The sequence below is a fragment of the Puma concolor genome, chromosome B3 (genome assembly GCF_028749965.1).
Source record: "Puma concolor isolate L17-30 chromosome B3, mPumCon1.1.hap2, whole genome shotgun sequence".
Lineage (NCBI taxonomy): Eukaryota > Metazoa > Chordata > Mammalia > Carnivora > Felidae > Puma > Puma concolor.
The window spans coordinates 3262376-3289181 of NC_141672.1; the positions used below are offsets into that span (position 1 = coordinate 3262376).

The window sequence follows — 26806 nt, forward strand, 5'->3', positions numbered from 1 at the left end:
TCAAAGAACACATTATTTCAGTTTCACACAAATTCTTTCATACAAGAAGAAAGGCTGAAAATCCAAGACCTAAGTAAACATCTCAAAAAGCTTGAAAACAGTAAACCAAATCCAAAGAAAGTGTAAGAAAGGGAATATAATAGAAAGAATCAACAAAGCTACAAGTCTCAGCGCTGGTGAAACTGATCGTGGTAAGAGAAGCACAGGAAACATGGTCAAGAGTGAGAAAAAGACGTTACCAGAGATCCTTCAGACATTAAAAAGCAGTAAGAGAGTATCACGAACAACTTCATAAGAACACATTAAAACTTTTAGATGATATGGACAAATTTGTAGAAAAATACCTTACCAAATTGGCATGAGAATAAATAGAAAGTCTAGATAGTACCTTAACAATGACATTGAACCTGCAATTCAAAACCCTCCCGAAAGAAAACCTGAGAGAGACCCTGAGGATTTCACTAGGTGTTCTCCCAGCATTTAAAAAGAAATAACACTAATTTCACACAAACTCTTCTATAGAAAAGAAAAAGAGGAGACACATGTTTGTTTTAGTTGGACACTGTATGTAGCCTTTTTCCCAAGTCTGACGAGGGCATTATGAGAAAAGAAAATTACATGCCAATATTATATTCCTCAGGAACATAGATAAAAATAACTCTAAAGAAAATATTAGTAAGTCAAATCCAGTGGTGATTGAAAGATAAAACATCACAACCAAGTTGAGTTTATCTAGGAATGCAAACTTGGTTTAATATTCGAAAATCAATCAATGTAATTCACCAAAGTAGCAGAATACAGGAGATAATAATCGTACAAACACCCCAATACCTGCAGAAAAACAACTGATTCAATATTCCTAGCAAACTAGGAATAGATTGGATTCTCCTTGATCTGTTAAGAATATCTAAACAAATCTGCAGCAAACATTGTCATCCCTAACTTTACAATGTTTCCAGCTTTCTCTTTGCCATCAGGAATACACAAGGGCACCCACTTTTGCTGCTTTAACTCAAGATTGCACTGGAGCTCCTGGTAAGTGCAGGAAGAAAAGAGAAATAAAAGATAGAAGGATTGAGGGGGTTCTGGGTGGCTCAGTCAGTTGAGTGTCCAACTTCGGCTTAGGTCATGATCTCGAGGTTTGTGAGTTCGAGCCCTGCGTCAGGCTCTGTGCTGACAGCTCAGAGACTGAAGCCTGCTTCGGATTCTGTGTCTTCCTCTCTCTCTGTCCGTTTGCACTCTGTCTCTCTCTCTCTCAAAAACAAATAAACATTAAAAAAAAAAGATAGGATTGGGAAGGGATACATAAAACTGTTATTATTTGCAGATGATATGCACATAGAAAATCTAAAATAAATATATGGATAATGATTAGAATTAATAAATGAGTTTAGGGAGCACCTGGGTGGCTCAGTCGGTTACCAATCCGACTCTTGGTTTTGGCTCAGGTCATAATCTCACAGTTGGTGGGATCAAGCCCCGTGTGGGGCTCTGTGCTGACAGCATGGAGCCTGCTTGGGATTCTCTCTCTCCCTCTTTCTCTGTCCCTCCCTGCTCACTCATGCACTTGCTCTCTTTCTCTCTCTCTCTTAAAATAAAAAAAAAATAAACTTAAAAAAAAAAAGAATGACTTTAGTAAGGTTGTTGGGCATAAGATCAAAGTACAAAAAAGAATTGTATTTCTGTAAAGTAGACACAGGAGCTACAGAATGAATTTTTGTAAAAGATACTGTTTATATATAGGATATACAAGGCAGCTACATAAAAACTAAAGAAAATTATAAGAAATCAAAGAATAGGGGCATCTGGCTGTCTCAGTTGGTGGAGCATGTGACTTTTGACCTCAGGGTTGTGGGTTCAAACCCCACATTGGGTGTAGACATTACTTAAAAAATAAAATCTTAAAAAAAAAAGAAATGAAAGAATAAATAAAAGGTGGAATATACTGTGTTTTTGTCTCAGAAGAGTCATTATTATAACATATTCATTCTTCTATAAAATTGGTCTGTATGTTCAATGCAATCTCACAAAAAACATGCCCGAAGGGTTGTGTGTATATATGTTACAATTCTGTGTAACTTGACAAGCTGATTCTAAATTTCTATGAAAACGTGAAGGACCAAGAATATCCAAAGTCTTTTTTTTTTTATTATAAAGCCAGCTTTTATTTATTTATTTATTTATTTATTTATTTATTTATTTATTTATTTACTGTTTATTTTTATTTTGAAAGAGAGTGAGAGAGAGAGAGCAGGGGAGGGGCAGAGAGAGAGAGGGAGAGGGAGAGAATCCCAAGCAGGCTCCAGGCTGTCAACTCAAAGCCTGATGCAGGGCTTGATCTCATGTACTGAGAGATCATTACCTGAGCCAAAATCAAGAGTCAGATGCTTAACCCACTGAGTCACACAGATGCCCCTTATTTAATTTAAAAAATTTTTATTTTAGAGAGAGAGAGAGAGACAGAGAGCAGTAACTGGGGAGAGAGGCAGAGGGAGAGAGAGCAAGAAAGAGAGAGAATCTTAAGCAGACCCACCCTCAGCATGGAGCCCCACATGGGGCCTGATGCCATGACTCTGGGATCATGATATGAGCCAAATCAAGAGACAGACACTCAACCAACCAAGCCACCCAGGCACCCCTCCAAAATCTTTTTATTTATTTAATTAATTAATAACTAATTAATGTTTAAATGTTTATTTTTGAGAGTGAGAGAGAGCACATGCGAGCCAGAGGAGGGGCAGAGAGAGAGAGAGAGAGAGAGCGCATCCCAAGCAGGCTCCAAGCTGTCAGCGCACAGCCTGATGATGGAGAGCTTGATCTCACGAACCATGAGATCATGACCTGAGCCAAAATCAAGAGTCATTTGCTCCACCAACTGAGTCACCCAGGCAGCCCAAAAATCTTTTTAAAGCAGAGGAACAAGATAAGACAATGGCTTCACTGGATATCAAGCCTTATTATAAAGGATGGTAATTAAGGCACTGTGCTGGTAGCGTATGAATGCAAAGATAACCCAGTGGAATAACAAAACTCCAGAAGGAGACCAACACGTATGTAGATACCTGGTTTTCAACAAAGGAGCTCTTGCAGAGCAGTGGGGGAAAGAACAGTCTTTTAAATAAATGGTTCTGGAACAATGAGATATTCCCATAGGAAAGAAAAGAGAAAACCACTTGATCCTTACTTTGAACCATATACAAAAATTAATTATGAAATAAAAATATAAAGCTTGTAGAACATAAGGAATATAATATCTTCAGGAATTTAGGGTAGCAAAAATTTGTTAAGTAGGCATAAAAATAAGCCTGAAGGAAAAAAAAAAACCTGATAAATTTAGTTACAGGAAAATTAAGAACTTCTGTTCACCATAAGACATCATTCAAAGAGTAAACAAAGAAACAAGAACAAGCAAATATCCAAGGAAAGATATTTGTAACACATATAACTGACAAAGGCTCATATTAAGAATATTTAAAGAACTTGTACAATATTTAAGAAAAAGCCAAACGAAAATTAGAGACTTGAAAAGGCACTTCACAAAAAGACTGGCAAATGGCCAGTAAACATATGTAAGCGACATTTAATTTGTCAACAACCAGGAAAATGCAAATTAAATCCATTTTATATTAAAGGCATCATAAAGAAAGGGAAAAGACATGTACAAACTCAAAGAAGATAATTTCATGCACACAATTAACAAATGACTAGTGTTGTCTGGAATATATAAGGAATTCTTGTAAGGCATTAAGAAATAGCAAACAACACAAAGCAAAATAGCAATCCATTGTATGTGGATACGGTTTTATTGATCCATTCATCAGTTGGTGGACATGTGGGTTGTTTCCACTTTCGACTGTTAAAAACAATACTGCTATGGCATTCATGGGCAAGTTTTTATGTGGACACATGTTTTAATTTCTCTTTATTACTAAGGAGTGGAATTGCTGGGTCATATGGTAACTCTACTCTTTTGAGGAACTGCAAGCCTGTTTTCCACAATTGCTGTACTATTTTATATTCCCTCCAGCAGCGTGTGTATGTGAAGTCTCCATTATGTCCACATCCTCACCAACGTTTGTTATTATAAAGTCTCTTTTTATTATGGCCACTTGTACTAGTATCCTGGGGCTACGGTAACAGAGTACCACAAACCCGGGAGGTTAAAGAAACAGAAATTTATTTCCCAGTTCTGGAGGCCAGAAGTCCGAAATCAAGGTGTCAGGATGGCTGTGCCCCCTATGAAGGCTCCAGTAGAGATTCTGTAGCATTCTCAGCTTTTGGCTACATCACTCCAATCTCTGCTTTTGTCTTCCCATGTCCCTCACCTCTTGGTGTTTCTCTCAACCCCACCCCCACCTCCCCTTTCCTGTAGAACACATGTGGCTGCATTTAGGGTCCGCTCAGAGAATGCAGGATGAGCTCCCCCTCTTAAGGTCCTGTCTTCCTCATATTTGTTGCCATATAAGGTAACATTCACAGGTCGCAGTGATCTGATGTGGCTATCTTTTGGGGTGTCATTTTTTTGGCCTCACACATCTTCCTAGCGGGTATGGAGTTGTATCTCAATGTGATTTTGGTTTGGATTTTTCTGACGGCTAGTGGTGTTGAGCATCTTTTCATGTGCTTCTTAGCCACTTGGATATTTTCTCTGGAGCAATGTCCATACAGATCCTTTGCCCAATCAAAAAAAATTTTTTTAATTTTTTTCATGATTTTTTAAAATGTATTTTTCAGGTTCCTGGAAGTTCCCAAAGGCATTTCCTCTGGATGCCCTGTTTTCTAAGCCTACAATGTCCCTTGTTTTACTTTAAAGGTAATTTAAAGCTGTATTTCGATATCTACAACTGAAAGAATGCTTATTAATATATTCTGTGAACTACATAAGGGTAGAGACTACATTGTATTCTATTCTATTCACTAGCAAAATGTCTTATATATGATTGAAACTTAGAAATGGCTTGAAAGTGTAGCCAAAATTTTATACAAATGTTCAACAGCTGCCATTTCTGTAAGTACTACTTCATAAGTTTTTCACTTATAAAGTTAAATAAATTTTTATAAGTTTTTCACTGACTCAAAAAAAAAAAATAAATGTATTTTTCAGTGAGAGATAGAGAGAGACAGAGCATGAGCTGGGGAGGGGCAGAGAGAGAGGGAGACACTGAATCCAAAGCAGGCTCCAGGCTTCTGAGCTGTCAGCACAGAACCTGACATGGGCTTGAACTCGTGAACCATGAGATCACAACCTGGGCTGAAGTCAGACGCACAAGTGACTGAGCCACACAGGTGCCCCTAAAAAATTTTTTGTAATGTGTATGTATGTATGTATGTATGTATGTATGTATGTATGTTTATTTATTTTTGAAGCAGAGACAGAGTGTGAGCGGGGAAGGGGCAGAGAGAGAGGGAGACAGAATCGGAAGCAGGCTCCAGGCTCTGATCTGTCAGCACAGAGCCCGATGCGGGGCTCAAGCTCATAAACTGTGAGATCACGACCTGAGCTGAAGTCCACTGCTTAGCCCATTGAGCCACCCAGGGGCCCCTGCCCAATTTTTAATTTAGCTATTTCTCTTTTTATTATTGAATTGTAAGAGTTCTTTATATAGCAGTAACATCAGGGAAGACGGAGTAGGAAAAGCCAGGAATCTGTGTCCCCACCTAGACAACAATTGTACTGTCAGAGTCATCTGTTGTAACTACTTTGAAGCTCTGGGGTCTATTGGAAGACCCATTTTCCAGGGGAAGTCTTGGGTGGTGAGCCCTGATTACTTTTGGACGATTTGATCTCTTAGGATGATAATAGCTACCCATCCCCCAGTGTCCCTTTGCCCGATAGCAGGGAGCCATGCCCATGTCCTCATACTGGCTTGTGGGAGCCCAGGTGGGCAATAAGGACACTCTTCTCCAAATATCAGGAATCTGTGTCCTGATCATGGATCACTGCTTGTGACCACAGGAGTGCAGACACAGAGGTGGCTCCCAGGGCTAGACCCACCAGCTAAAGTGACTTCCAGGGAATTTAAAGATACAGATTCTGTTTTAATTTTTTTGGTTTTGATTTTTAGCCTTCATTTCCTCCTTTTCTGCTTTTGGGAGCCAGATAATTAAGAATCAGACATTCAAAAGCAACCACATATACAGGGGAATTTGGAAAAGTCACTGCATATGCCCAAGAAAAAACCTGAGAAGACCTTAAGTTTACACCTCAGGCTGATCCTCACCACAAAAATACCCTACAATAATTATTTTTAAAATGCTGGGAAGGAAGATAATCTGATTTCCAGAGTTACCACACTGTAAAATTCAAACATTCAGTTTTCAACGACAACAACAATGAATCACAACAGATGTAAAAATACAGGGAAGTCTGGCCTACTCAAAGACAGAAGCCTAGTCATCTAAGGAAGAGCCCATGGTGGACTTGCTAGAAAGACTTGAAAACAACTGTCTTAAAGATAATTCAAAGAGCAGGGTGCCTGGGTGGCTCAGTCAGTTGAGCGTCCGACTTTTGATTTTGGCTCAGGTCCTGGTCTCGGGGCTCGTAGGGTTGAATGCTGCATCTGGCTCTGCAGTGGCAGCACAGAGCCTGCTTGGGATTCTCTCTCCTCTCTCTCTCTCTTTTTGCCCCTCCTCCACTCACATGCACTTGCTCTCTCTCTCTCTCAAAATAAATAAAAATAAACTAAAAAAAAAAAAAGATAATTTGGGGCGGCTGGGTGGCTCAGTTGGTTAAGCGCCCAACTTTGGTTCAGGTCATTCTCTCACAGTTTGTGGGTTTGAGCCCCAAGGTGGTCTCTGTGCTGACAGCTCAGAGCCTGTAGCCTGCTTCAGATTCTGTGTTTCCCTCTCTCTCTCTCTCTCTCTCTTAAAAATTAATAAACATTTTTTAAAAAGATAATTCAAAGGAGTACATGGACAGAGTCAAGGAATGATATATTAACAAATTGGAAATATCCATGAATTGATGGAAAACATGAAAAGAATCAAAAGGAAATTCTGGATCTGAAAAGTATAATAACTTAAAAAAAAAAAAGAATTTAGTAGAGGGATTCAAAAGTGAATTTGAGCAAGCAGAAGAAAGAATCAACAAACATGAAGATAGGATAATGGAAATTAGTCTGAGAAGCAGAAAGAAAAAGTTCGAAGAAAAGTGAGCAGAACCTAAAGGACCAACATATGCACTGTAGGCTCTCAGAAGGACAAGAGAGAGGGGGTGGGCAAAGAGATTAATTGAAGAAATCATGGTGACAACTTCTCAACTTTGATGGCAGACATGAATGGAAACACTCAAAACACTCTCACCAAGACGCATTATAGTAAAAATTTCAAAACACAAGGGCAAAGAGAATCTTGAAAGCAACAAGAGAGAAGCAAGTCGTCATACACAGGGATTCCCAACAAGATTATTGGCAAAATTACCAAAAATCTTGGAGGCCAGGGGCACCTGGGTGGCTCAGTCAGTTGAACATCCGACTCTTGATTTTGGCTCAGGTCATGATCTCACCGTCATGGAGCCCTGTGTTGGGCTCTGTACTGAGTGTGGAGCTTGCTTAAGATTCTCTCTCTCCATCTCTCTCTCTCTCTCTCTCTCTCTGCTCCTTCCCTTCTTTTTCTCTCTGCCTCCAAAAACAAACAAAAACAAACAAACAAACAACCCTTGGAAGCCAGAGGGCAATGAGTTGATATATTTAAAGTGCTAAAGGAAAAAAAAACAAAACTGTGAAGCAAGAATCCTATATCTGGGAAAACTGTCCTCCAAAAATGAAGGAGAAATTAAAATACTCCTTGATTTAAAAAACAAAAACAAAAACAAAAAAACCTGAGGAAGTTTATTACCATGAGACCAGCTCTACAAGAAATGGTGAAGGGAGGGGCACCTGGGTGGCTCAGTTGGTTAAGCATGCAAGTTCATGCTTAGGTCATGATCAGCTCAGGTCATGATCTCATGGTTCATGAGTTTGAGCCCCATGTCAGGCTCTGTGCTGACAGCTCATAGCCTGGAGCTGTTTTGGAATCTATGTCTCCTTCTCTCTCTGCCCCTTCCCCCTGCTTGTGCGCTCTCTCTCTCTCTGAAACATAAAATAAACATTTTTTAAAAATTAATTTTTTTTAACGTTTATTTTTTTTTGAGACAGAGACAGAGCATGAATGGGGGAGGGTCAGAGAGAGGGAGACACAGACTCTGAAACAGGCTCCAGGCTCTGAGCTGTCAGCACAGAGCCCGACATGGGGCTTGAACCCATGAACCGTGAGATCATGACCTGAGCTGAAGTCAGACGCTTAACTGACTGAGCCACTCAGGCGCCCCTGGAATATAATCCTAAATAACTACTTGCTTTAGATAATATTGACATCTTAACAATATTAATTCTTCTAATCCATAAACATGGAATGTGTTTCCATTTATTTTTGTCTTTAATTTCTGTCAGCAATATTTTGTAGTTTTCATTGTACACGTCTTTCATCTCCTTGGTTAACTCCTAAGCATTTTATTCTTTTGGATGCTATTGTAAATGGAATTGTGTTCTTTATTTCCTTTTCACATTCTTCATTGTTAATGTATAGAAACTATATTGTTGAGATTTTTTTCACTAAATTATTTAATTTTTTCCATTTTACTTAATCTAAAAAAAAAGTTCACCCATTTTTCCCCACCCCATCTCTAGCAACTACTATTATCTGTATCTATTAGATTTTTTTAAAGATTATGTATATAAGAGAGATCATATGGTATTTGTCTTCCTCTGACTTATTCCACTTCACATAATGCCCTTGTGATCCACCCATGTTGTCATAAATGGCAAGATTTTTGGGCGCCTGGGTGGCTCAGTCAGTTAAGCATCCAACTTGATCTCAGGTCATGATCTCACGGTTCATGAGTTTAAGCCCTGCATCCGACTCTATGCTGACAGCTCAGAGCCTGGAGCCTGCTTCAGATTCTGTGTCTCCCTCTCTCTCTGCCCATCCCCTGCTCACACTCTGTCTTTCTCTCTCTCAACAATATACATTAAAAAAATTAAAAAATAAATAGCAAGATTTTCTTTTTTATAGCTAAATTGTCCATTGCATATATCTATACCATAATTTCTTTATTCATTCATCCATTGATGTATACTTAACATTGTTTCCATGTCTTGGCTATTGTAAATAATGCTGCAATAAACATGGGAGTGCATATGTCTTTTCAAGTTAGTGTTCTTGTTTTCTTCAGATAAATACCTAGAAGTGGAATTGCTGAATTGTATGGTAGTTCTGATTTTACTCTTTGAGGAACCTCCATACTGTTTTCTGTAGTGGCTCCACCAATTTACATTCCCCTTGACAGTGTATAAGGGTTCCCCTTTCTCCACATCCTCACCAACACTTTTTATTTCTTACCTTTTTGATAATCACCATTCTAACAGGTGTGAAGTGATACCTCATTGTGGTTTTGATTTGCATTTCCCTGATGATTCATCATATTGAGCATCTTTTTATGCACCTGTTAGCCATCTGTATGTCTGCTTTATAGAAAATGTCTAGTCAATCTTTAATAGGATTATTTGTGAGTTATTTTTGTTATAAAATTGTATGAGTTCTTTATATATTTTGCATATTAGTCATTTATAACATACATGATTTGGAAATATTTTCTTCCATTCAGTATGTTGTCTTAAAGAATTTTTAAAAATGTTTTATTATTTGTTTTTGAGAGAGAGACAGAGAGAGACAGAGAGAGCAGGGGAGGGGCAGAGAGAGAGGAGACACAGAACTGGAAGCAGGGTCCAGACTCTGAGCTGTCAGCACAGAGCCCGACGTGAGGCTCAAACTCACAAACTGTAAGATCAGGACCTGAGCCAAAGTCGGACACTTAACCGACTGAGCCACCCAGGTGCCCCAGTAGGTTTTTCTTTTCATTTTGTTGACAATTTCCTTTGCTGTGAGGAAGCTTTTAGTTTGATGCAGTTCCACTTGTTAATTTTGTTTTTGTTGATTTTGCTTTTCATGTCAGATTAAAAAATGATTTAAAAATATATCATCAAAATCCATGTAAAAGAGGTAACTTTTCTTCCAGGAGGTTTACGGCTTCAGGTCTTATGTTCAAGTATTTAATCTATTTTGAGTTAATTCTTGTGTATGGTGTGAGATAGTGGCCCAGTTTCATTCTTTTCCATGTGGCTGTCCGATTTTCCCAATACCATTTATTGAAGAGACCATCCTTCCTCCATTGTATATTATTGGTCTTTTGTTGTAAATTAATTGACCATATATGTGTGGGTTTATTTCTCAGCTTTCTATCCTGTTGCATTGATCTGTATGTCTGTTTTTATGCCAGTACCATACTATTTTAATTACTACCACTTCATAATATAACTCGAAGTCTGGAATTGTGAAACCTCCAGTCTTCTTTTTCTTTTTCAAGATTGTTCTGGCTATTTGAGGTATTTTGTGGTTCGGTACAATTTTTAGGATTGTTTGTTCTAGTTCTGTGAAAAATGATGTTGCTATTTTGACAGGGAGTGCATTAAATCTGTAGATTGCTTTGGGTAGTATAGGCATTTTAACAACATTTTTCTTCTAATCCATGAGCATGGAATGTCTTTCCATTTCTTTGCATTGTCTTGAATTTCTTCAGAGTACAAATCTTTCACCTCTCTTGTGAAGTTTATTCCTAAATATTTTACTGTTTTTGGTGCAACTGTAAATAGGATTGTTTTAATTTCACTTTCTGCTGCTTCATCATTAATGTATACAAATGCAACAGATTTCTGTACATTGACCATGTATCCTGCAACTTTACTGAATTCACTTCTCAGTTCTAGTGTGTGTGTGTGTGTGTGTGTGTGTGTGTGTGGTTGGTTTTTTGTTTGTTTGTTTGTTTTGGTGGAGTCTTTAGGGTTTTCTGAAAATAGCAAGAGTTTTACTTCTTCCTTACCAATTTGGATGCCTTTTCTTTATGCTGCTTAATTGTTGTGGCCAGGACTTCCAGTATTACGTTGAATAAAAGTGGTGAGAGGGGACATCCTCATCTTCTTTCTGACCTTAGGGGGAAAGCTCTCAGCTTTTCAACATTGAGTATGATGTTAGCTGTGGGTTTTTCATATAAGGCCTTTATTATGTTGAGATATGTTCCCTCTAAACCTACTTTATTGAGGGTTTTTGTCACGAGTGGTGTTGTACTTTGTCAAATGCTTTTACTGCATCTATTGAAATGATCATATTCTTTCCTTTCTTCATGTGACATACCATTGATTTTTTTGCAAATATTGAATGACACTTGCATCCTAGGGATGCACACTTAATCGTGGTGTAGGATTTTTTTTTAATGTATTGTTGAATTTGGCTTGCTTATTTTGTTAGGAATTTTTGCATCTATATTCATGAGAGATATTGGCCTGTAATCCTTTTTTTTTTCCTTTTTGTGGTGTCTTTATCTGGGTTTGCTATCAGGGTGATACTGGCCTCATAGAATGAATTTGGAAGTTTCCCTTTCTCTTCTATTTTTTGGAATAGTTTGAGAAGAAAAAGTATTAACTCTTCTTTAAACTTCTGGTAGAATTTGTCTGTGAAGCTGTCTGGTACTGGACTTTTTGTTTTTTGGGAATTTTTGATCACTGATTCAATTTCATTGCTGGTAATTGGTCTGTTCAAATTTTCTATTTCTTCTTGCTTTTGTCTTAGAGGGTATATGTTTCTAGGAATTTATCCATTTCTTCTAAGTTATCCCATTTGTTGGCATATACGTTTTATTTTCATAATATTGTTACAATTATTTTGTGTTTCTGTGGTGTTGACTGTTATTTCTCCTCTTGCACTGGTGATTTTTAAAAAACAATTTTTAACATTTATTTATTTCTGAGAGACAGACAGAGCACCAGTGGGGGAGGGACAGAGAGTGAGGGAGACACAGAATCTAAAGCAGGCTCCAGGCTCTGAGCTGTCAGCACAGAGCCCGACGTGGGGCTCAAACTCATGAGTGGTAAGATCATGACCTGAGTGGAAGTCAGACACTTAACCGACTGAGCCACCCAGGCACCCCTTTCCACTGGTGATTTTAACTGCATTGTCTCTCTTTCTCTCTCTCCTGGTTTTATGTATGTATGTATATGTGTATGTATGTATGTATGTATGTATTTATTTATTTATAGTTTTTATATCATTTATTTCTGCTCTAATCTTATATTATTTCCTTCCTTTTGCTGGGTTTGGGTTTTGTTTGTTTTTTTCTTTAGCTCCTTTGGGTGTAAGATTAGGTTGTTTGTGGATTTCTTGCTTCTTGAGGTGGGCCCATGATGCTACGAACTTCCCTCTTAGAACCACTTTTGCTGCATCCCGAAGACTTAGGATGTTGTGTTTTCATTTTCATCTGTTTCCATGTAATTTACTTATTTATTTATTTTGATTTATTGGTTGACCCATTCACTGTTTAGTAGCATGTTATTTAAACTCCATGTATTTGTGGTCTTTTCAGATTTTTTTCTTTTTCTAGTTTCATAGCGTTGTGGTCAGAAAAGATGCATGGTATAACTTAGATTTTTTTTTTTTTTTTTGAATTTGTTGAGACTTGTTTTGTGGCCTAATATGTGATCTGTTCTGGAGAATGTTCCATGTGTACTTGAAAAGAATGTGTATTCTGCTGTTTTATGATGGAACGCTCTGAATATGTCTGTTACATCCATCTGTCCAGTGTGTCATTCAAAGCCACTGTTTTCTTTTTTTTTTTTTATTCTTATTTTTGGGACAGAGAGAGACAGAGCATGAACCGGGGAGGGGCAGAGAGAGAGGGAGACACAGAATCGGAAACAGGCTCCAGGCTCTGAGCCATCAGCCCAGAGCCTGACGCGGGGCTCGAACTCACGGACCGCGAGATGGTGACCTGGCTGAAGTCAGACGCTTAACCGACTGCGCCACCCAGGCGCCCCCAAAGCCACTGTTTTCTTGTTGATTTTATGTTTGGATGATGTGAGTGGTGTGTTAATGTCCCCTACTATTATTTTATTACTATAAATTAATTCCTTTATGTTTGGTATTAACTGTTTTATGTATTTGGGTATTTCCATGTTGGGTGAATAAATATTTACAATTATTATACCCTCTTGTTAGATTGTCCCCTTTATTAATAGTGTCCTTCTTTGTCTCTTGTTACCTTCATTGTTTTACAATCTATTTGTTCCAATATAAGACTTGCTATCCTAGCTTTCTTCTGGCATCCATTTGCATAATGAATGTTTCTCCATGCCCTCACTTTTTTTTTATTAGTATTTTATTTATACTTTCGGAGAAGATCTACAGTTTCACAAGAAACACTGATTTTTCTCAAACAATGGAAACATATAAAAATCTATTGTCTAAGAAGAATAAAACAAGTCTCTTCAGTAAGTACTGGGATAATTCAGACTGGAGGAATCAGTGAAGCCAACGTTACATGCAGTAAGTTCAGATTTATCCAGTTTTAGGGATAACACAAATGTCTTCCTGTCTAGTTCTGTACGGTTCCAAATGAACCATCTCAGCCTAAAACTAGTAACAAGCTAACAGACAAAGCCTCTGGGGTCCCATCTAGTTTGAACAAGGAGTGGCTCACTCTCCAGACGGCTGCATCTGTTTACAGAACTCATTGAACTCTTGCTGCTCCGGTTCTGTCATGACTCTGTTGAGGTCATAGATCTCTGCTTTTTGTCTTTGCTTCAGCTCCTGCTGGGCTGATTTCTGCTTGGCCTTCTCAACTTTGCTGACAGGTTGTTTAACTTTGGAATTTTCTTTACGCATAGGTGGATCCATGACTTGGGTTCTGAACACTTCTTAGCTCTGACGTCCAGGCCTGGAGTCCTGAGCCTGCTGTGCCTCTGATTGGGTGGGGCTCCATCCCTTCACTTTCAATCTGCAGATGTCTTTCAGTCTGAAATGACTCTCTTGTATACAGCATATAGATGGGTCTTTTTTTGGGGTCTTGTTATTATTATTATTTTTTTAATCCACTCTGTTGTCCTGTGTCTTTTGAATGAAGCATTTAGCGCATTTACATTCAAAGTAATTATTGATAGATATGTATTTATTGGCATTTTGTTACTTGCTTCATGGTTGTTTTTGTAGTTCTTTGTTCCTTTCTTCCCTGGCTCTCTTCTCTTATGATTAGTCAGCTTTTTTTTAGTGATATACTTGGATTCTTTTCTTTTTATTCTTTGCATATCTATTACTGATTTTGGATTTATGGTTACCATTAGGGTTGTGTATAGCATCTTCTGTCTATATCAGTTTGATGGTTGTGTTAGCTTGAGCTCGTTCTTTACTCCTCTCCCCACCACCTTTTAGGTATATGTTGTCATATTTTATATCCTTTTATTTTATGAATCTCTTGACTGATTTTTACAGAAATACTTATTTTTACTGCCTTTGTTTTTTTACTTTTCATACTCTCACTTATGGTCTTTCCTTTCCACTCAAAGAGTCCCCTTTAATATTTCCTCTAGGGCTGGTTTAGTGGTCATGAACTCCTTTGGTTTTTGTTTGAGAAATTCTATCTCTCCTTCTATTCTGAATAGTAGCCTTGATGGAGAAAGTATTCTTGGCTGAAATTTTTTCCCTTTCACCTCTTTGAATATATCATGCCACTCCTTTCTAGCCCGTAATGTTTCTGCTGAAAAACCCACTGATAGCCTTATGGAGTTTCCTTTGTATGTAATTGTCTTTTTCTCACTTGGTGCTTTAAAATTTTTTATCACTGCTTTTTTTTTTTTTTTTTTTTTTTGTCATTTTAATTACTGTATGTCTTGGTGTGGACCTCCTTGGGTTGAATTCTGGGGGATCTCTGTGCCTCCTGGATCTGGATCTCCATTTCCTTTCCCAGATTAAGGGGAGTTTTCAGCTATTATTTCTTCAGATAAATTTTCTACCCCATTTTCTCTCTGTTCTTCTTCTGAGATCCCTATAATACAAATGTTATTATACCTGATGGAGTCACTAAGTTCCCTAAGACTATTCTCAATTTGTGTAATTTTCTTTCCTCTCCTTTTTTCAGCTCGGTTACTTTCTAGTCTGTTGTCTTCAAGGTCGTTAATTCATTCCTCTCCTTCATCTAGACTGCTATTTATTCCATCGGATGTATTTTTGATTTCATTTATTGTGTTCTTGATCTCTGATTTTTTTTTTTTTTATCTCTGTGTTAAGGATCTCACTGATGTCCTCTACTATCTTCTCAAGTCCAGTGAGTATCTTTATGATCATTACTTTAAATTTTCTATCAAGTGTATCTCTTATATCCATTTAGGTCTCTTGCTGCGGTTTGGCCCTGTTATTTCATTTGAGACATATTTCTGTCGCCTCATTTTGTCTAACTCCATGTCTGTTTTTGTGTTAGGAGAGTCGGCTACTTCTCTTGCTCTTGATAATAGCTTTATGAAGAAAAGTTCTTGTAGTGCCTTGCATTGCAGTGTCTCCCTGTTCCCCCGGGCCTGGTGCTTCAAGGAGTGTCTCCTATGTGTTGTGTATGCTCTGCTATTGAATCTTGGCCTCTTTTTTCTTCTGTCCAATTGTCTGCAGAGGCTCTCTTTGCCTATTGTGTGTAGTGTTTGGTCCCCAATAGGGGTGGGGTATGCTTTAACAAGGTGTGCAGTGGTCTGCTCGCAAAATGTGATCTACTCCCACAACCACCAGAACTGAGGTCCACAAAATGTGCAGGTCAGGAGATGTGGTGTTGGCAGAGTTTGTGACTGTCCTCTGGGGAAGGGGGCCTGCAGTGCTGGAACTAAGGGGAGCGTGACTGGGAAGGGCAGATCCGCTGAAGCTCAGCGGGTACATGGGACTTGGTGTAAGCAAGTTAGGTAACACGTGTTGATGCTGCACTGGTTCCCACAGATGGCTGTTGTTTATGGTGAGGGGTGGGGGAAGGGAAGTGGCACCTGCCAGCTCCTTTGTTTCTGAAGCGGTCTCTCTATGATCCCTGTCTCTTAGGGCTACACTCCAGGTTGAGCAAATTACTGTCTCTCCTGTCTGCCCCTGGCATTTTTCAAACTGCTGGTTGTACACTGTATCTGCACAGGCTGTTTGTTATGCTGTCTCTTTAAGAGTAGGGACTCCACTTCCTAACACCCTCTGAGCTCTCCCAGAGCTGAGTTCACCAATTTTTAAAATTCCAGGGTTTAAGTCCCAATGGTTGTTAAGAACTCAATGAAATTTGGCCCCTCTCTCAAAGACAAATGTTATGGGGATTCATCCTCCCCATTTCTGGGTTTCCTGATGTGAAACTCTGTTTTTCACCCTTTTCTACCACCAGCTCCCTCCCCACCATGGACCAGTATAGTCCATTCACTCTCAGACTGTGTCTTCACTCTTCCTACTTTTCTCCATGTGCCCTCTCCTCTACCTTTAGTTGTGGAGTTTGTTCTGCCAGTCTCTAGATCATTTTTTGGACTATTTATACCCATATGAGTGTTATCTAGTTGTATCTGTGGAATGGGGCAAACTTAGGGTCCCCCTACTCTGCCATCTAATTACTATAGCTTTGTAATATAGTTTGAAGTCAGGGAGTGTGATGCCTCCAGCTTTGTTGTTCTTTCTCAATATTGCCTTGGCTATTTGAGATTTTTTGTGTTCTATACAAGTTTTAGGTTTGTTCTGTTTCTTTGAAAAACGCCATTGAAATTTTGATAGAGATTGCATTCATCTGTATATTGCTTTTGGTGGTATAAACATTATAACAATATTCTTCCATTCCATAAGAATAGGATATCTTTCCATTTACTTGTATTTTCTCCAATTTCTTTTGTTAATGTCTTGTAGTTTTTCTTTTTTTTAACTTTAGAGAGAGAGTGGGGGAGAGGGGTGGAGGCGGGGGGGGGGGGAGAGGGGGAGAGAGAGAGAGAGAGAGAGAGAGAATATCTTAGGCAGGCTCCACACTCAGGACAGAGCCCAATACAGGGCTCAATCCCTCAACCCTGGGATCCTGACCTGAGCCAAAATCGAGTCAGATGCTCAACCAACTAAGCCACCCAGGCGCTCCTTGTAGTTTTTAATATACAGGTCTTCCACTTCCTCAGTTACATTTATTCCTAGGTATTTTATTCTCTTTGATGCAATTGTAAATGGGATTGTTTTCTTAATTTTTTTGATAGTTTGTTACTAGCATACAGAAATGCAAACAATTTTTGTATAATGATTTTGTATACAACTTTACTGAATTTATTAGCTCTAATAGTTTTTTGATAAAAATTTTAGGGTTTTCTATATATACTATCATGTCATCTACAAATAGTGGCAATTTTAGTTTTTCCTTTCCAATATGGATGCCTTTTCTTACCTAATTGCTCTAGCTAGGAATTCCAATACTATAGTGAATCAAAGTGGCACGAGTGGGCATCCTTGTCTTGTTCCTAATCTTACCATGTTTGGTGCATGGAGTATGATGTTAGCTGTAGGTTTGTCATATATGGCCTTTATTATGTCAAGATATATTCCCTCTATACTTGTTTTGAGTTTTATCATAAGTGGATATTGAATTTTGTCAAATGTTTTTTCTGCATTGAGATGATTATATGATTATTTCTTCTGTTGAGGTGGTGTATCAATTGACCAATTAGTGGATGTTGAACCCTGGGTCCTTGCATCCCTGGAATAAATCCCACTTGATCATGGTGTATGATCATTTTAATGTATTTTTCAATTCAGTTTGCTAATATTTTGTTGATAATTTTTTTTTTAATTTTTTTTTTCAACGTTTATTTATTTTTGGGACAGAGAGAGACAGAGCATGAACGGGGGAGGGGCAGAGAGAGAGGGAGACACAGAATCGGAAACAGGCTCCAGGCTCTGAGCCATCAGCCCAGAGCCCGACGCGGGGCTCGAACTCATGGACCGCGAGATCGTGACCTGGCTGAAGTCGGACGCTTAACCGACTGCGCCACCCAGGCGCCCCTGTTGATAATTTTTGCATCTGTATTTGTTAAGAGATATTGGCCTGTAATTTTTTCTTGTGGCATCCTTGTCTGGTTTTGGTATCAGGGTAATGCTGGCTTCATAAAGTGTTTTGAAGAGTTCCCTCTTCTATTTTTTAGAAGATTTTGAGAATGACTGAGATTAATTCTTCTTTGAATGTTTGATAGAATTCACCAGTGAGACCATCTAGTCCTGGACTTTTGTTTGGAGGTTTTTGATTACTGATTCAACCTCCTTACTAGTAATCAGTCTGTTCAGATTTTCTGTTTCATTACAATTGGTAGATTGCATGTTTCTAGAAACCTACAATTGGTAGGTTGCATGTTTCTAGAAATGTATCCATTTCTTCTAGGTTGTCTAATTTGTTGGCATATGATTGTTCACAATAGTCTCTTATGACCCTTTGTATTTCTATGGTATCAGTTTTTATTTATTTGTAATTTTTTTAAACGTTTATTTATTTCTGAGACAGAGAGAGACAGAGCATGAGTGGAGGAGGTCTAGAGAGAGGGAGACACAGAATCCGAAGCAGGTTCCAGGCTCTGAGCTGTCAGCACAAAGCCCGACTCGGGGCTCGAACTCACAGACCGCAAGATCACGACCTGAGCCGAAGTCGGATGCTCAACCGACTGAGCCACCCAGGTGCCCCAAGTTTTTTTTTTTTTTTAAGTTCATTTCTTTTCCTAAGTTCATTTATTTTGATGGAGAGAATGAGCAGGGGAGGGGCCTAGAGATAGAGAATCCCAAGCAGATTCCACACTGTCAGTGCAGAGCCCAATGTGGAGCTCAATCTCACGATGATATCATGACGTGAGCAGAAATCAAGAGTCTCACGCTTAACTGGCTGAGCCACCCAGGCGCCCCATCTGTGGTATTAGTTCTAATATATCTTTCATTTCTCATTTTGAGTCCTTTTTTCTTGGTGAGTCTAGCTAAAAGCTTGTCAATGTAGTTTTATCTTTTTCAGTGAACCAGCTCTTACTTTCATTGATCTTCTTCATTGTCTTTTTAGACTCCATTTATTTATGCTTTGTTATAGCTTTCCCGCTCTTAACTTTGGGCTTCATTTGTTCTATTGAGGTGTAGATCTCAGTTGTTATGACACATTTCTTGTTTCTTGAGGCCAGCATTTATCACTATGAATTTCTGTCTTACAATTGCTTTTGTTGCATCCCATGAATGTTGGTATACTTGTTTTCATTTGTCTCAAGGTGTTTTTAAATTTATTTCCTCTTTGACCCATTGGGTTGTTCAGTAGCTGTTTTAATCACATATTTGTGAATTTTCCAGTTTTCTTCATAAAATTATATATATATAATTTTATGAAGAAAACTGGAAAATTCACAAATATGTGATATATATATATATATAATGTGTGTGTGTGTGTGTGTGTGTATATATATATATATATATATATATATATATATATAATGTTTATTTATTTTTGAGAGAGAGAGCGTAAGCGAGGGAGGGGCAGAGAGGGTGGGAGACACAGAATCCGAAGCAGGCTCCATGCTCCAAGCTGTTAGCATAGAGCCCGACTCGGGGCTTGAACTCATCAACTGCAAGATCATGACCTGAGCCGACTGAGCCACCCAGGCACTCCTTCTTCATAAAATTAATTTCTAGTTTCATACCATTGTGTTTGGAAAAGATGCTTGGTATTACTTCAATCCTCTTAAATTTATTAAGACTTGCTTTGTGGTCTAATATATGACCTACACTGGAAAATGCTCCATGTACACTTGTGAAGGACGTGTATGCTGTTGTCTTTGGATGGAATGCTCTGTAAACATCTAATTCCATCTGGCCTAATATGTCATTTATGGCTAATGTTTCCTTACTGATTTTGTCTGGATGTTCTATCCATTGGTATAATGGGACAATAAAATCCCTTATTATTAGTGTATTGCTATTTCTTCCTTTAGGTCTTTTAATATTCATTTCATGTATTTTAGTGCTCCTCTGATGACTGCATAAATACCCCTTTACCATTATGTAACACTGCTTTTTTTTAGTCTTTGTTTTAAGCTCTATTTTGTTTGATACAAGTATAGTTACTCCTGCTTTCATCTGGCTTCCATTTGCATAGAATATCTTTTGGCTTATTGACTTTTCTCTATTATTTTTCTACTATTTCATTTATCTCTAGTCTATTTTTTCCTTCCTTCTGCTAGATTTGGGTTTATTTTTCTTGCTCTAGTTCCTTAAGTTGTAAAGTTGGGTTGTTGATTTGAAATCTTTGATTTTTAATGCTAAGCATGTATAGCTTAGCACTGTTTTTGCTCGGTCTCTTTTGTTTTTGTTCCTATTCATCTCAAAATATTTTCTAATTTCCCTCTGATTTCTTCTTTGATTCACTGATTGTTTAATAGCATTTTAATTTCCACTTTTTTCCCCTAGTTCTCCTCTAAAAAGAATTTTTTTTTAGTGTTTATTTTTGAGACAGAGCACAAGCTGGGGAGGGCAGAGAAAGAGAGGAGGAGACACAGAATCCAAAACAGGCTCCAGGCTTTGAGCTGTCAGCACAGAGCCTGATGCAGGGCTCGAACTCATGAACTGTGAGATCATAACCTGAACCAAAGTTGGATGCCCAACCTACTGAGCCACCTAGGCACCCCTCTAGTTCTACTGCTTTAAGAAATATGTAGATTTATTTATTTATTTTGAGAGAGAAAGCATGAGCAGGGGAGGGCCAGAGAGAAAGGGAGAGAATCCCAAGCAGGCTCTGCAGTTAGTGCAGAGCCCTACATGGGGCTCAGCTCAGGTCGAGATCACGACCTGAGCTGAAATCAAGAGTTGGATTCTCAACCCACTGAGCCACCCAGGTACCCCTTAGTTTTACTTTTTAAAAAAAGTTTGAGACAGTGCATGAGCATGTGTGTGTGTGTGTGTGGGGGGGAGAGACAGAGGATTCCAAGTGGGCTCTGCACTGACAGCAGATAGCTGGATGTAGGGCTTGAGTTCATGAACCAGATCATGACCTGAGTTGAAAGCAACTCACTTAACCAACTGAGCTACCCAAGCACTCCTCTGATCTTTTACCTATACGGAGACTTATTTTATATCCTAACGGATAGCCTATTCTAGAAAATGTCCCATGTGCACTTGAAAAGTGTGCGCTGCTGTTGTTGGGTGGAACGGTCTGTAAATTTCAGTTAGATCTAGTTGGTTTATGTGCTGTGTTAAATCCTTTATTTCCTTACTTTGGCTGTTCATTCTATTATTGAGAGTGGGGTGTTAAAGTCTCCATCTACTACCGTAGAACTCTACCTTCAATTCTTTGTTTTCCCTTCACATAGATTTTTATTTATTTTGAGAGTGAGTGAGCGAGCTGGGGAAGGGCAGAAAGGGAGAGAGAATCCCAAGCAGGCTCCACATTTGTCAGTGCAGAGCCCCAGATGGGGCTCAATCTCATGACGGTGGAACAGGAGATCACAACCAATCTGAGCTGAAATCAAGAGTCAGACACTTAACCAAATGAGCCACCTGCACACCCCTTCGTTCATAAATTTTCCTGGTCTGTTATTAGTTGTGGCAATGTTTATAATTGTTCTTTTTGCTGTATTGACACTTTTATTAATATATAATGTCCTTTTTTCTTTTATAACCTTTATTGTTTTAAAATCTATTTTGTCTGATATTAGCATAATCATCCCCTATCTCTATGGGTTACTATCTGCATGGAGTATCTTTTGCCATTCTTTCATTTTCAATCTATTTGGGCTTGGATCTTGAGTCTCCTTATAGCATGTAGTTGCCATCATGTGTTTTTATTCTGCCAATCCCTCTTTTGATTAGAATTTAACCCATTTACATTTAAATTAATACTGGTAAGGACAATTTTGTCATTGTGCCATTTTCTGTATACCTTAAAGCTCTATTGTCCCTCATTTCCTGCATTACTGTAATCTTTTGTGTTTAGGTGATATTTGTAGCTAAATGTTTAAATTATTCTCTCATTTTCTGTTGTACATATTCTATATATTTTTTGAGGTTACCACAGAGATTACATTTAACGTCCTAAAGTTGTAACATTCTAATTTGAATACCAGCTTAAATTCACTAATTTACAAAGACTGTTTCTCTCCCTACCCCGTCAATTAACAACTGTCACAAAACTACATCTTTATGCAAAGTAGTGTCCAAAAACAAAGTAATAATCCTTTAAAATTCATTAGTTTCTTCAATTATTTAGAAAAAAGGGGCACCTGACTGGCTTGGTCGGTCAAATGACTGACTCTTGATCTTGGCTCAGGACACGATCTCATGGATTCCTGGGTTCAAGCCCCATGTCGGGATCCAGGGATCCGTACTGATAGCACAGAGCCTGCTTGGGATTCTTTCAAAATAAATGAACTTAAAAAAAATTATGCAGGAAATAAAAATTGGAGTTAGAAAACAAAGTTACAGTAATACTAGTTGTTTATTTTTTTGAGAGTGCAAGTGGGGGAAGTGCAGAGAGGGAGGGACAGAAGACCTGAAGTGGGCCCTGACCCTGACAGCAGCATACCAGACTCGGGGCTTGAACTTGCCAACCAGATCATGACCTGACCAGAAGCTGGATGCTCAATTGAAGTCAGAAGTTCAACCGAGCCACTCAGGTGCCCAATTAATATTTTTTAAATCTATTCTCTTAAACCATGTAGAAAATAAAGTGGAGTTACGAGTCCAATAGTTTTTGTAATTCCCATTTACCTTATTTAAAAAAAAGATTTTTATGTCTAGTATTCTTTCACTTCACCCTACAGGCATCCCTTGAGCATTTCTTCCAGGGCAAGTTTGGTGGTTAACAAACCTCCTCAGCTTTTGGTTTTCTGGGAATGTTGGATTTCTGCCCTCACTTCGTAACTACAATTTACTTTCTCTTTTAGTACTTTGAATATATCAACCTCCTGGCCTACATTGTTTCTGATGAGACATGTAGGTGGTGGTGGAAATGATCCCTGTATCTAGGAGTCCCTGTTCTCTTGCTTTCGAGATTCTCTTGTTTTTTGAAGTTTGATTATAACGTGTCTCAGTGTGGGTCTGAGTCTCTTACTTGGGACTCTGCTGAGCTTCTTGGATGTTTGAACGTCATGTCTGGTTCACCTTGGGAAAACTTCAGCCAGCATTTCTTCAAATATTGTCCCTTTCTCTTTTCCTTCTGAGACTTCCACAATGCATAGGTTGGTCCTCTTACTGGTGTTCCACAGGTCACTTAGGCTCTGTTCAATTTTCTTAGATCTGTTGGTTGTTTTGATTCAATAATTTCTTCAATATTTTAAGCTTGCTGAATTTTTCTGCATGCCCACATCTGCCTTTGAATCCCTGTAGTGAATTTTTCATTTGTACTTTTTGGCTCCAACATTTTTTTAGGTTTCTTATCTTTAATGATATTTCTATTGTTTAGAAACTGTCTTGACTTTCTCTACATTTTCCTTTAGTTTTTTGAGTATCTTTAAGATGGTTAAATACTTTGTTCAGAAGATCTGCTATTAGGTCTTTTTCAGAGATTGTTTGATTTCTTTAACCTTGTGAATGGGACATACTTTCCTGTTTGCTATTTCTTTGTATACCTTGTAAGGTTTTTGTTGTACGGTGGATACTTGAATCTAACCAAGTGTTAACTCTGGAAATCAGATTCTTTTCCATCCCCAGGGCTTGCTGGGTTGTTACCATTTCAAATTACATGTTATGTTCAGTTATAGATGGTCTCTGTGCCAAGGGTCATCCTGAGGTATAAACTTTTTTGAGAAAGTGTGTGTTTGAGCATAAGCGGGGGCAGGAGCAGAGGATCCCCAGCAGGCTCTGTGCTGTTAGCTGGGAGCCCGAAGTGCGGGGCTTGATCACACGAACCACAAGATCATGACCTGAGCCGAAATCAAGAGTCAGATACCTAACCAACTGAGCCACCCAGGTGCCCCTAACGTATAAACCTCAGCTCTTTTCAGACCAAGCTTTTCCCTGAACATGTACACTTTCTATTTTTCCCTTGTAAATTCAGTTGCTTTCATACATCAGTCTTTGTTATCTGGCAAAAAAAGGGCAAAGATGAGAAAATTGAAGGTGGCGGGGGTACTCTCTCTTTACATCCCGTTAAGTCATGTTAGCCTGAAGAGGAGGGGCTTGCAACAATGAGGGGAGGTGCAACAATGGCCTCTCTCTGCACTCTGACCATAAGCTGCAATCCTAGAACAGATCCCTGCTACTTGGAGGACAGGGTCCTTTTGGCCCACCCTGGCTCCCCTATCAGATGTGAGATCTCTGTGGCAGGGCCTGTAGCCTCTTCTCAGGGTACGTTCACACAAGGGCAGCGTCCACTTGCCATTTGGTTAACTGCTTAGATGAGGCAGCAAATGTCCTCAGTAGACATCCTCGGAACCTGCTAGTAATGGAGGAAATGGATTCCAGTGAAAGGCAATGTATCACAGAGGTCCCGGAGGACTCCAATCACCATCCCCTATTGTAAAGCAACCTCCGGGAGCCACATTTCAAATCCCTTGTGACACTCTGTCCTCCCTTAGCCACAGTAAACTGGAGCTGCCAACAGAGCCTACCACAGCTGCAAGTGAACAAACCTGATAGAAATGTTGAGAAGCTGTGGAGTGTATCAGACACAGCCTGACAGGAATTCACATCAGGTTTAAGAACTGAAGGAATAGAAGCTTCACGGGCGCAGGGCACCATGAGAAAGCCAAGTCACGAGGAGTACAGTTCTAGGGGACCAGGAAACTTACGGGCAGTGGACAGAAAAAGAGAAACCCAGGGACGCAGACAGGTGGGCAGCACCCTGGAGGGATGCTGTCTTGCGCAGCTGCCTGGAGCCCTGACTGCTACAATATGTCCACAACGCCAAACTGCAGCAATCTCTGGGTCCTCAGAAGTCGAGACTTGTGTGACATTCCCAATACCATTATCATGTGACTCCTTGGAAAACCATCCTCCACGTCTGTGCAAAGTTTTCAATCAAAACAGCTTGTAGTTACGTCTAGAAAATTTTCTTCAGTGTTGGAGGTCCCCAACCCTGCCACTAGAGAACAATCCTTGACCTAGCAGCCACAACATAAAAACTCTGTGTCCACTCAGGCCCTGACGCTCCAGGGACCTCCTGCTGGGTGTGGGCCTTTATCTAAACTCCGAATGGAAAACCTGGTCTAAGGAGGGTGAAATTCTAGCATTCACGGGTGCTCTGATTCTGCTCCCTCTGGGAAAGGGGTTTGGGCCTGCTCTCCAATCTGGGGCACTGAGACTCAACAGGCAAGGCTGTTTGGAGACCCCAAACTTCCCAGGATAAATAAAAGTGCATCCTTGTCTGACCAGTCTTCCACTGCTGGGTGTCAGCCATGGGACTGTCCCCCACTCTCTCCTGGACTCCCAGTGGCTTAGCTGCCCCTGCAGGAGAATGCAAATAGAATTGTTCCTGCAGCCTTATAAAGCTTCAAGGGCTTGACTTTGCAGATGTCCCACTGCTTCCAGCCTCATCTGCTGCAGTCCCCTTCAGGGAAGGGCCTTCCCTTCCACATTTCTACTCATACTCATCCTCAGTGATGCTGCTTTTAATTTCAGACAGTCAAGTCCCCAGTCATTTTCTCTCTCAAGTTCTACCCCTCTCCCGTGTGTACTTTGGTCTGGGAACTCCTCCAGGGTCGGGAACAATGCAAGCTTGCCCAAGGTGTGACACAGGTCAGGGGCTAAAGGATCTGCCGGGGTACCTGAGGGAATGGTGCCCTTCCTTTGGGAGACTGCTTCTGATGGCTCTAGTCCATTCAGTGTAAATTTCAATCAACGTCAAGCAATCTGTCATCTTGTCTTCCCTGCACAAACCATCTTAAGGAACAAAGTTCCTCCTTATCTCTGCATTAAGTCCCTCACAGTGCAACAAAGACCTGAAAGCTGGATAGGGCACAGTTCACTTAGGCAGAAATGTTGGGGTCCAGCTTGTGTGGGTATGCCACAGGACCTCAGGACAGTTCTCTACTCTCCGGGCTTATTTCTTCCTATGAGGTGCATGTTAATACCTGTGCTACCAACCCCACTGGATACTTTGGAATGACCCTTCTTCCTCCAGTTAAAAGACTGCTAGTACTAGACATGGCCCAGCTTCACCCACTGGCCCTGAACTCCTCAGTCCTGTTCACCTCGGGCTGGGGGCTTAAATGTTGCCGGCACCAGCTTAGTGCTACCCCATGACAGTGCTGATGGGAGGTGCTCCACTCACTCTGTTCGGAGAGGTGACAGGCTGAGCTAGCTACTGGTTCAGGGTGCTGTCTGCAGTTGTTACAGGATCCCAGTAGGCCCAGGAACTGTCCTCAGCCATAGACTTGGCTTGGTTGGAGTACCACTGCAGAATAAATGTTGCTCGTAGTAATCACCTATGGCACACTAATGGCTGCTTAACCACAGGGCTTCCCTTCAACTGTTCAGTAGCTTAAAAATAACTTCTAGCTACCCACTGCTCTCCTCAGTCTACTCTGATCCCTGCTTCAGATGTCTGGAGATCCCAGCACACACACTACCCTTCTATCCCCTTCCAGACAAGACCAGTTTTCCCTATCTGCCCCAGCCCAGCAAGAATGCCTCCAATGACATTATTAGGCTTCCATCAGAATTTTAAGTGCTGCATGGTGGAGTTACCATCTCTACTACGGAGAAGTCTCCCAAAGAGGCCCAGGCTGGAATCCAGGTCTGATTCCAAAGCCCACGTGAATATGCCCCTTAAAAAGAGCTCACTGGGGTGCCTGGGTGGCTCAGTTGTTAAGCATCTGACTTCAGCTCAGGTCATGAGCTCATGGTTCATGAGTCTGAGTCTCACACTTAAGGCCCACTTCTCTCTCTGCCCTGTGCTCACTCGCACCCTCGAAAATAAATATGGAAATAAGTATAAAAAAAGCCTCATTGAATGAATAGTATCCCA

General features: G+C 39.8%; 1 pseudogene; it reads right to left on the minus strand.

The window, feature by feature from the left end:
• Nucleotides 1-12918: 12918 nt before the first annotated feature.
• On the minus strand, nt 12919-14877 carry LOC147579661 (small vasohibin-binding protein pseudogene; annotated as a pseudogene).
• Between the last annotated feature and the right edge of the window lie 11929 nt (nt 14878-26806).